Here is an 8,285-nt window from a genome sequence, read left to right as displayed (position 1 = left end):
TATAACACCTATAAATGCAAAGTCATTCCCTCTTGATTGGAAGATAGTCTTGCATATCTTAAAAAGATACGAAATTGTTTTAGAGCCTTGAGGTCACCAAAGTTCTGTTTGACCAACTTCATTCCACATTATCAGATGGTGGTGCTCGTTAACAGTGGACTTTGAAGTGTAGGAGTTATACATTAACTTCTTGATTGATTCGTTGTTGCATGAAAGCATGAGTTCATAGGAATAGCAAATGTAAAAGAAGCTCTTACATTGCACCAAGTACCTACAAAGCTTACTTACCTTGGTTCCTCTGCTGATGCCAGGACATCTTACTCAGGAAATTGTGTAAGTGTGCCGATGTGACCTTGGAATACAGCCACCGGATCGCTATTGACACATCCTGAATGAACGTTTACAGAGATCCTGGGGGCCATTCAGTTCATACTGACCCCAGCTAACTGAATTCCTTAATATTTGAGACTTTCTCTATATATTTGATGAAAAGGGAGTTTGAAGAAGACAAAATGAGTCAATTAGTGATTACACGAGTAATAAAAGTGTTAATTTGGGAACTGTTAGTCACAATAGTCACAATAGTCAAGAGACTTTGGAGAATATTTGAATATTCTGGACAGTGCTGCAGAGACTCTTGACAAAGCTGCAAGACTTAAACTTTGATGTTATAGTTGAAGATGCCACTTGTCAGGTGGTGGCTGAGATTCTTTTTTGTTTTTGTTGTTTTTTTTTTTTGTTGTTGTTGTTGTTGTTTTTGGGGGGGGGGGTGGAGACAGGGTTTGCTTTGGAGCCTATCCTGGAACTAGCTCTTGTAGGCCAGGCTGGCCTTAAACTCACAGAGAAGTGCCTGCCTCTTCTGGGATTAAAGGAATGTTCCACCATGGCCCAGTTAGTGGCTGAGATTCTTAAAATACTTTTTAAAAAATTACCCTCTGCACTTCTGGCCTGGCTATACAGTGGACAAGTAGAGCTGAAGATTTCTTCCTCCTGTGTGACATTGTTCTCTCAGAACTAAGTGAGAAAATGACATTCAGAGAGAAGATTAAAGAAATAGAATTTGCATGGTTTGTCTCTGGCTTTTCGTTCTAATCATCTACTAGAAATAATTTTAGAGTAAAGTTCTAGAAATGTTTTAAAATAGGTGTTATATAATCTTAGTGTTTCCGTTCCTTTGACGGTGAACCTGTATATTGTTTTTTTATCAGAAGACTGGACTTTTGTAAATCAGTCCTGGAATCTGTTGTGAGATTGTATCTGGCAACATCAGAAGCTATATCCCTAAAGTCTCACCAACATGACCACCTAAACAGGAGATGAGCAAGGACAACAACAAGAGACATGTCAAGGTGGAGAAAAACCAAAAGGGGTCAACCCTACAATATGAACTTCAGGCAACTTTATTTAAGATCATGACAATTAGTGTCTCTATCACCCAAACCATATTTTCAGTATGGAGTGCTGCAATTTGAATATGACCTATCCACATGATAAACTTTGGTCATTGTAAAAAGGTTGAGAAGCAGTAGAGATTTTTGACAGATGATTATAAATTTCTCCTGGGAGTATCTACATCAGTTAGGATTAGAGTCATTCCTATAATAATAAATTGTTATGAAGTAGTGCACATACTTGGCCTCTTTTGCACATACACATTTTATGTCTTATTTCTCTGTCATTTTAATATATAGACAAATCGCTGTCACTAGGGATTAACCCCAGGCTGTCTGAGCTTTCCAGCTACCAGAATCAAACTATAGCATTTTTCCATGTGTTACAGTATGCTGCAAGTATTTTGTTACAGAAACATTTTTAAAAGATTTTTTAATGATAAAACTTTAACAAATGAAATGTAACAATTTAATAATTCTATAAATAAATATACTGTACAACATTGAACTTTAACTTTTGAATTTCTAAATTGTATGCTATGTTGGTATGAAAATTTTAAGTACAATTTAAATGGACGGATAATTTTGACACAACTGCATTGCATCGTCTTTATATTTCTAAGTAAAGGAGAGTGTAAACAAGGTGGTTGTGGATAAAAAAAGAAAAAGAAGATCACAAATAAACTTTTATAACCTTCAAGTCATCTGAGTTCTATGGTACCCAAGTGTCCACATGATCAAAAACTAAAAGTATTGATTTACAAGAAAACATAGAGGTTAGACTTTAACTTCTTGATTGCTTTGTCCTTAATGTGAACCAGAGAAGAAAAAAAAATTGCCAGAAGCACTCACATTGCAGCAATATTCCTAAGCAGTGGGTTTCAGTTCGACTGATACATACCAGGGTGTATCTACAGAGGTCACAGGACAACTTGAGAGAACTGGTTCTCTCTTTTCACCATGTGTTTAAATAAAATTGAATTCAGGCCACTGGGATTTTGGTGGCAAGTGCCTTCACCAGCGGAGCAAAATTTCTGATCTGAGTCAATTCTTTAAATTGTATCTTTTCATTAAATAAAATGTAAAGTAAGGAGATAGAAAGATAGCTTGGCAGACAAAAGCACTGACTTGCTTCCAGGACCTATATTTTCTTTATGGAGCTTCACTTTCTTCTTTAACCCTAGTCCCAGAGGCTCCAATGCCCTCTTCTGGCCTCCCCACACAGCAGGCACACAAGTGGTACACAGTCATACATGCAGGCCAAATACCCACACATATAAAAATAAGTTAAAATTTAAAAGAATATATGAACTGGTTGCAAGCTTCTACACTAGCTATTGGTTGAATTGCACACGCTCACCAGCGTCATTTCTGTATTTTGAGACCTAGCAATGACCACACAGCTCTCATACAGACTTTCCCCAGGTTCGTGTCACCAAAAGCAAGCTTTTCTGTGCCATTAGCAAATTCTCACCCCTAATTCCAGCCATGTAGCTTCTCCACTGGCTTTCCGTAGAGAGTGCCACCAGAATCCCACCCAAACCATCTCCACGCTTCTAGACATAGCTCCTGACAAGCAGTGCAGGCTTTGTCTGGAAACCTCAACAGAATCTTAAACTGCAATGCCATACCAAACTCCAAGGCCTAATTCCAGAAGTGCAATTCTTAGAAGAGCCCACACTGAATGAAGTAGGCTATAATATTTCATCATATAGAAAACAGATGAGAAAAGACCATATGTCCACATCACAATGCAAAAACTCAAATATGAAAGATCAAAACAGTATTCCATCCCCTTAACACAATAGTCCTATGGAAATGCTCTCTTAGAGAATTTAGGAAATGAATGCTTCTTAGATTACCCACAGGACACAGACACATTCAGCTAGGGAAGACTGCTTAAGTATTTCCTCTCTTGGCAGATCTCATAGTATTTTCTGGAACCGTTGAAGTCAGACTGCAGGGAGAGACTTACCGGTCAAATCCAGGTAGAATCCCCTGAGTTCTGTGTCCTTAGTGTGCAATGTCTTCAGAAATGGGGTCCCACCCTACACCCTTAAGAGGCAATCAAGGGCTGCATCAGTAGCCTATGTTTGGGGAGAGTCACTTGGACTACCTTGACCAACCATTAGAAATAAGGATGTCTTCATCGGGTTTTCTATTGCTGGGATGAATGACCATTTCTATTGCTGGGATGAATGACCATTTCTATTGCTGGGATGAATGACCATTTCTATTGCTGGATGAATGACCAAAATCAAGTTGGGGAGGAAAGGATTTATTCAGCTTACCTCTTCATACCACTGTTCATCATTGAAGGAAGTCAGAACTAGAACTCAAATATGGCAAGAACCTGGAGACACAAATTGATGCAGAGGCTATGGAGAAGTGCTGCCTACTGGCTTGTTGCTCATGCTTCCAGTCTGCTTTCTTATAGAACCCAGGACCACCAGCCCAAGAATGGCATGATCCACAGTATGCTAGGCTCTCCCCCATCAATCATTAATTAAGAAAATGCCTTACACCTGGATCTTATAAAAACATTTTCTCAGTTGAGTTTCCCTCCTTTCAAATAACTCTACTTTGTGTATCAGGTTCACATAAGATTAGCCAGAACAAAGGAATAGTGTGCTGGAAAAAAATTATGACTGGTACTGTAAACCCAGCCAGCTTCCTGGGGCTAGTGACATTATTGACCTTAGGGGAAAAAAAAATCTACTATTTCCTCTTTGCTGAGCAAACACAATTCCGTAATACATTCTAAATCTTATCCTTATATCCATAGGTATGTTTGTGTTTTAGTCAATGTTGCTGTGAAGAAGCAACTCTTATAAAGGATTTATTTGGGTTAGCTTACAATTAGATCGTTGTCATTATGGCAGAAAGCATGGTGGCATGCAGGCAGACATGGTTCTAGAGAGGTAGCTGAAAGTTCTACATTCAGATCTGCATGAAGCAGGAAGAGAAAAAGAGACACTGGACCTGGTTTTAGCATTTGAAATCCCAAAACCCACTCCCAGGGACACACTTCCTCCAAAAAGGCCACAGCTACTTCAAACACTCACACCCCTAATAGTGCCAAGTTCTTGGGAACCAAGTATTCAAGTATATGACCCTATGAGGGTCATTCATATTCAAACCACCACAATATGACTGCCACACTTTACAATAGAGAGCCACCGCAGAAAAGCGCAATTTTGCATAACACAAATATCAAAAATTTTCTATTTCCATCCATTTGTATGCGAAATTCAAGAAGTCCTTGTTCTTCTTGAATTTTGCATACAAATGGATGGAAATAGAAAACACTATACTGAGTGAGGTAAGCCAGACCCAAAAAGAGGAACATGGGATGTACTCACTCATATTTGGTTTCTAGCCATAAACAAATGACATTGAGCCTATAATTAGTGATCCTAGAGAAGCTAAATAAGGAAAACCCTAAGAAAAACATATAGGCATCCTCCTGAATATTAACCTTCATCAGGCGATGAAAGGAGACAGAGACAGAGACCCACATTGGAGCACCGACAGAAATCGCAGGTCCAAATCAGGAGCAGGAGAGAGAGCACGAGCAAGGAACTCAGGACCGCGAGGGGTGCACCCACACACTGAGACAATGGGGATGTTCTATCGGGAACTCACCAAGGCCAGCTGGCCTGGTTCTGAAAAAGCCTGGGATAAAACTGGTCTCGCTGAATATAGTGGACAATGAGGATTACTGAGATCTCAAGAACAATGGCAATGGGTTTTTGATCCTACTGCACGTACTGGCTTTGTGGGAGCCTAGGCAGTTTGGATGCTCACCTTACTAGACCTGGATGGAGGTGGGTGGTCCTTGGACTTCCCACAGGGCAGGGAACCCTGATTGCTCTTTGGGCTGACGAGGGAGGGGGACTTGTTTGGGGGAGTTGGAGGGAAATGGGAGGCAGTGGCGGGGAAGAGTCAGAAATTTTTAATAAATAAATAAAAATTTAAAAAAAAAACAAATATCAAAAGTTCAGAAATTCTTGTGCCAATAGATATGTTTACATCACAGTTCCTGTAAATACAGTTCAAGGAATATGATGAAAGAGTAAACACCATGATTATAAGAATCAGAATACCAGGAAGTAAAGTCTATGGTGAAGCAGGCTCTCCTAGAATTGCCTGCATATGCAAACATGAAACCATGGGAATATCAATGACCTATTAATGTAGAAGGGAGGAAATTTTCTTTGTTTTCTACTGACTCTAAGAAAGCACAAGCTAATATTTCTGCCTCGCTCTCCCTCTTTTCTACTTTCCCTGTCATATCTGAGTCTGGTGACACCTCTCTCCCCTTTAACTGTCGTGATACCCTCCTTATATTATAAAGTTCTTTATAGGCCAGCAGCTGAATCTAAGTAGCATTTACATCACCTACAGCAACAGTCACACAAACCACTCTACTAAAATAATATTTGATTTTATCTGTATTTGTCCCTTTTTGGACCACATTTACATAGATGACTTTTTTTCCCTAGAGACATGAAAACAAATGTCTATTAAGATCAGAAAAGGCATTGATGAAAAACCAAATTAGTAATTTCACTCAAGTGTGGCAAGGTGAGTCAAAGAATTTATTGGATTATTGCTGTGACTTATGCTTATTGTTAATAAAAAAAACTAATGGGCAGATAGCAAGACAAAAAGAGATTGGGTGAGACAGCCTGCCACACAGAGAATGATGGAAGGAGGAAGGGTAGAGTCAGGAATGTCAAGGGAGACAAAAGTGACCAAATGAGCCAGATGTACATAAGATGAAGGAACAAGTCACAAGTCATGTGGCAATGCATAGATTAAGAATATAGGTTAATTTAAATTTAAAGACTAGTGAATAATAAGCCTGAGATATTGGCTGACCTTTGTAATTAATATAAGCCTCTGAGTAATTATTTGAAAGAGGCTGTGGGACAAAAGAACCGCCTACATAAGGCACCCACCATCTGGTGTGGATCCACATAAGACCCGAAAAGGCTTTAGAAAGATTCTAAATACACAGAAACGAAGCTGCAGTGAGTTTTCTAGGCTCTCATGATAGCCATATGGTACATAGACACATTGCTAAACAATTGCCCATGAGATGGAATCAGACACCAACCACCATAAGCTAAGTAGCATGGCAGATTTCTGCAATGTCTCACATGGGCCACAGTACAGAGAGGTGTTTCTTGGTCATTGCCTTATACTTGAGCTGAAAGCATCAGCTTGCTGCACAACAGATTTGAGGTTTTTCTCATGCAGACAAAAAACGTTACAGATACACAGTAAGGACACACTAAAATAGGAAAAAAAAAACTCTAAACAGGTTACAGTGTATTCAAAAATAACATTGGAAGAGACAAGAAAAAGAGTATATAAAAAATAATTTAACAGTAAAACAGTAAAGGCCTTCTAAAAATAGAGCCATAAAAACACAATAAGTCACAAAATGATGGATAATACACAGAGTCTGGATTCTATATGTTATTGTGTTGTCTTTAAATTTTTTGGCTACTAAGAGACATTGGATTATGGAAACAGCTGGATTAAGTCAACCTATATATTTTAACAATATTTTGACTTCAAAATTTAAGTCAAAAGATATGTTTCATTTGGGGAAGAGGTTATGTTTTTATTTCCATAGGAAATAAAAGATTGTGTGTGAATTCATTCCAGTTTAAGAAAAATTAGGATTGATCAAGTAAGACCCCCCTGGAAAATCTCTCATGTGAGCTGATAGCCCGGATGACCCACCATCTCAGAACCCCACTGTTTCAGTTTCCTCTGAGCTCTACAGCCAAAACATCTTCAAGGCACCTGGTAAAGATGGTCCAACCACATGGACTACTACAACTGGGACTTTATCATTATCCCAGTTTTCTCAAGATTCCCCAGATATTACCAGGACCCCAACTAGCATGAAGTCATCTAGAAAACTACTCCCAAACTCCCAAAAGTTGAGGTATGAGGGGTTGGTTATTCAATGGATTATAAATGTTTATCATTGCTTAGGAGGAGTGGTTACAAATTATTATTTGCCATGGTCAAAAAAGTCTAAAGCATGATTTCTTGGTAGCAGCATTGTCTCAGGTGGCTCTGTTTGCTAGAGGCAAGCAGAAGAGTGGCTCTTCTAAGAGAGGCTTCCTGACTTAGTGTTAGCAGCAAAAACCTTGCAGCTCTTTTAACAGGACAACTGGCATGCTTCTTGGTGGTGGCATGTACCTAAAAACTCCACAGAATTGTGGGAAAAAGAACCGTGACTCCCACCAGTACCTCTGCCATGAAGATAGACTCTCAGGAAGTCAAGGAGTAAGCTGATCCAGCCACCAAAGATGCAGCTTTAATCCTAGCCATATCACTTAGCAAATTAAAAACTTGTGTAGTGAGAAAAAAAGAGATATACAATAAAGACAGATTTGGAAAAAACTCTATATGGTTTACAGTGTGTTTAAATATATATATAGGATTGAGAAAGAAAGGAAAAAAGATAGAGAAAGTTTGACCCGAAGAAAGACATTCATGGATCTAAGACATACATGGATCTAATCTATATGGGAAGTAGACAAAGTCAAGATCTCCTGAGTAAATTGGGACCATGGGGACCATGGGAGAGGGTTGAAGGGAAGGGGAGAGGAAGGGAGGGAGAAAATAAAAATGTATAACTCAATAAAAATCAATTACAAAAGAAAAAATGAGAGTAGTTGGGTATAGTGGCATATGCCTTTAATCCCAGCACTTGGGAAGGCAGAGGCAAGCAGATCTCTGTGAGTCAAGGGCAGCCTGGTCTACAGAGTGAGTTCCAGGACAGCCAAAGATACACAGATACAAAAGTAATTTTCCTTTTGTCTCAAAAAAAGGAAAATTAAAAATAAAAGAAATAGAATAAAAAAG

Source organism: Alexandromys fortis, unplaced genomic scaffold (genome assembly GCF_014885135.2).
Source record: "Alexandromys fortis isolate MF-2015 unplaced genomic scaffold, M_Fortis_MF-2015_v1.1 scaffold_0, whole genome shotgun sequence".
Lineage (NCBI taxonomy): Eukaryota > Metazoa > Chordata > Mammalia > Rodentia > Cricetidae > Alexandromys > Alexandromys fortis.
This window is presented reverse-complemented; position numbering follows the sequence as displayed.